General features: G+C 42.4%; 2 protein-coding genes across 2 annotated transcripts in view; one reads left to right on the top strand and one right to left on the bottom strand.

Annotated features, from left to right (window-relative positions):
• Positions 1-4,004, bottom strand: part of LOC118407668 (tropomyosin-1-like) — a 1,169,601-nt gene that overhangs the window by 121,077 nt on the left and 1,044,520 nt on the right. The window lies entirely within an intron of this gene.
• LOC118407709 (zinc finger protein 501-like) overlaps positions 1-4,004 on the top strand; it is a 482,642-nt gene that overhangs the window by 439,839 nt on the left and 38,799 nt on the right. The gene's annotated exons all lie outside the window — the stretch shown is intronic.

Genomic DNA, 4,004 nt, shown 5'->3' with positions numbered 1-4,004 from the left:
CGGCATGTCTAATCATTATAAATTATACTACAGTAGAAGCCACGTAATTGCACACCCCAAATGCCAGTGCATTTCGTGCAATATCCTAATGGTGCAACAAAGCGAAGTTATTAAGCTGGACCGCACCACCACGGGATTTTGGATTTCGTGCAATTAACAGAAGTGTGCAATTATCCGTTGTGCACTTACTTGGATTCTACTGTATTTTACTTTGCCAGATGAAATAAGCTGTTTCACAATCCACACCCCCTCTCACAGAAATGGAAGATTCCGGTCTTGAACTTTTCTGCGGAGACCAGTGTGCTGGAGATCCTGGGAAGGAGAGTAAGTCCACAGAACACCCCGGAAAGGAGAGTGACAGCAGGGAGACCCAGACAACAGAAATGGGCCTGCAGCAGGAAACGTGTGATGTGAACTTTCCCCAACCTGACAACACATCAACCTCACAGGTACAGGAGAGCAGAGGCAATATGGGAAGGCATGTGGTGAAACACACCGGTGAGAAACCCTACATATGTGGGGAGTGCGGGTACAGGACAGCTAGGAAGTCTGACTTATCTCAGCATATGAGAATCCATACAGGAGAGAAACCCCACAAGTGTGATCAGTGTGAATATTCTGCTGCACGGAAATCACATTTGAAGCGACATGTAGCAAAACACACCGCCACCGGTGAGAAACCCTTCATGTGTGGAGAGTGTGGGTACAGAGCGACTCAAAAGTCTGACTTATCCAAACATATGAGAACCCACACAGGAGATAAACCGTACAAGTGTGATCAGTGTGACTATTCTGCAGCACAGAAACCCCACTTGGATCGACACCTAAGAAAACACACTGGTGAGAAACCCTACATGTGTGGGGAGTGTGGGCACAGGACAGCTGAAAAGTCTGACTTATCCAGACACATGAGAACCCACACAGGAGAGAAACCCCACAAGTGTGACCAGTGTAACTATTCTGCAGCACAGAAATGTGATTTGGACAAACATCTAGCAAAACACACCGGTGAGAAACCCTACATATGCGGGGAGTGTGGGTACAGGGCCAGTCGAAAGTCTCACTTATCCGTACATATGAGGACCCATACAGGAGAAAAACCCTACAAGTGTGACCAGTGCGACTATTCTGCTGCATGGAAATCCACTTTGGACAATCATCTAGCTAAACACACCGGTGATAAACCCTACAAGTGTGACCAGTGTCACTATTCTGCAGCAAACAAATCCTACTTAGACCGACACCTGAGAATACATGTTGGAGAAAAACCCTACATGTGTGGGGAGTGTGGGTACAGGACAGCTCAAAGGAGTACATTGTCCCGTCATATGAAAGCCCATACAGGAGAGAAGCCCTACAAGTGTGACCTGTGTGACTATTCTGCGGCACAGAAAATCAATTTGGTCCAACATACGACAAAACACAGTGGTCAGAAACCCTACATATGTGGGGAATGTGAGTACAAGACAACTAACAAATCTCACTTATCCCGACATATGAAAATTCATACAGGAGAAAAACCCTACATGTGTGACCAGTGTGACTATTCTGCTGCACATAAAAGCAATTTAGACCGGCATATAGCAGCAAAGCACACTGGTGACAAACCGTACATGTGTGGGGAGTGTGGGTTCAGGATAGGTCTGAATTATCCCGACATATGAGAACCCACACAGGGGAAAAGCCGTATAAATGTGACCAGTGTGACTATTCTGCTGCAGGGAAATCTGCTTTGAACCAACATTTAGCAAAGCACACCGGTGAGAAACCCTACTTGTGTGAAGAGTGTGGGTACAGGGCGGCGCGAAATTCTTACTTATCCCAACACATGAGAATTCACACAGGAGAAAAACCCTACAAGTGTGACCACTGTGATATTCTGCTGTAGATAAGTCTACTTTGGTCAAACACATACGAAAACATACCGGTGAGAAACCCTTCATTTGTGGGGAGTGTGGGCATAGGACAGCCGAAGAGTCTGACTTAGCCCGACATATGCGGACGCATACAGCCGAAAAAAACGTTAAATGTGACCAGTGTGACTTTTCCGCCGCAGAGAAGTCCACTTTGGACAGGCATCTAACAAAGCACACCGTTGAGAAATTCTTCATGTGTGAGAACAGCAACTTGACGGTCTAATTTAGCCCAACACATGAGTACACACACAGGAAAAGACCCTTATGACGTCAAACTAAAACTACACTGCGGCTAGGAAATCTCATCTCCTGAAACATTTGACAAGACATACCAAAGAACCTACATCTACGTGTGTGACAAATGTACAGCATACAATGTTTTTGCCTTTTAAAACGTGAACGGTCATTTAGAAAAACAAATCGCATCCAGGGGTGAAAACATTATCTGTTGTCAGTCTATACCAGGGCCCGATAACTACTGTGTAGAAAGGAAATTTACATTAGAGGCAGACATGTTCAGATAGCCTGGTTAGATTTATAGGAAATGTTTCAAGACGTTAGTTTGAACAGATGCTTAAGTCAAATTGCACCTGATACTTTAATAGTTGTAGATTCTGTACATAAGATAGTTTTAGTACTTACGCATAGATTTACGTGTCGTGTTAGAATCGACTGTTCCTCTTTCTTAAAGAATTGTAGAAATCGTAGATGTCACGGAAGTATCTAAACGTTTTCGGCATTGGTGTTTTTTATTTGTTTTAGTCTAATTTGAAAGAACAACTCTACGTTTGCAACATCTCGCAGCATAATATATACATATATAACGATGAGAATCTTGCGTATTGCTTACAATGTGTACTTAGTATTCCATACACTTGTATTCTGAGTGCTTATTATCATATTCTGTATTTTTTTATCTTATAGCAATATCTTATATATGATTGAGAACTTCATGCAGTTTGGTAAAGATCATCATCAAAATAAAGGGATGTAAATAAAACAAAACCATTGATTCTGTGTTGATTTACATTGTCTATTGAAATGATTCTGACTGCATTGTTTTAGCAGTGTTACATAGGAGTTGGTTATATCCAATAGCTGCGTTCTTTTGGTTAGGGGTTTTCATTCAAATGGATTTTAAATGCGAATTAAACAAAAACTCTGCGTATATCAGCCGTTTTGTTGACTTGGCCTGGTTGGGCCTAGAAGTGAAAGCCTCACATCACAAACTAAGAAAATGTTATCAAGGCCCTGGTAAAATACATCGAACGATTTAGGCTTAGGTCACATTTACAAACCGGGGCCCGGCGGGATGTTTAAAGAAACGAAAAAATGAAATGTATACCTAGAAATATACACATATGGCATTTTGCGCATTTTGATGTTTTTGCTCCCAAAAGCTGCCCGTCCGGGCCCCGGCTTGGAAATGTGACCTAAGCCTTGCCGCGACGGGATTCCATGCGTGGTAATTGCTCCGTACGTTTGAGAAGACTCGGGCGCTATAAAATTGCTAGGTGTTGCATAAGGTGTTTTGCAGAGTACGCATGTGCGAGTGAGCGGAATCCTGGGTATTATGTCAAAGGTGAAGGCACATGAGAAGTAAACATTGTTCCCTTTGCGTAACGGTATCCAGACGGTAATGGCGCATTCAAAATGGCGGAATGTTTATGAATGAATTAATGAATTAATGAATTAATGAATGATGATTTATTAAAGTGTCGTGCGTTTACAAACGCCCAGCCCACTTGGGCTTATAAGACACGTCAACAGAAAGTATAAATGAACAGAGGGTAGTACATGTACAACGTAAGTGAACATAGGAAACATGAGCAGTAGCTGCTAACCAACTTTGGTAACAGAACAGAGCTCTCATAATATAATCGCAGACATAAATCAAGATTAACAAACCAAGAATTCTCAGAATTAAACAGAGTAAAATAAATACAGAATATGAGGTTCATGTTTTTTTTAAACTTTTGACACATTGCCCAGATTTCATGTTGCCCGCACATGCGTAGTGTACTGTACGAAATAGCGTTAACCTGGAACTGTGGTGAGGTCGCACAGGTCAGCTGTAAGTCCTACTGC

This window comes from Branchiostoma floridae, unplaced genomic scaffold (assembly GCF_000003815.2).
Source record: "Branchiostoma floridae strain S238N-H82 unplaced genomic scaffold, Bfl_VNyyK Sc7u5tJ_1439, whole genome shotgun sequence".
Lineage (NCBI taxonomy): Eukaryota > Metazoa > Chordata > Leptocardii > Amphioxiformes > Branchiostomatidae > Branchiostoma > Branchiostoma floridae.
Note: the sequence above shows the minus strand (reverse complement) of the source record. Positions and strands in the feature narration are given on the sequence as shown.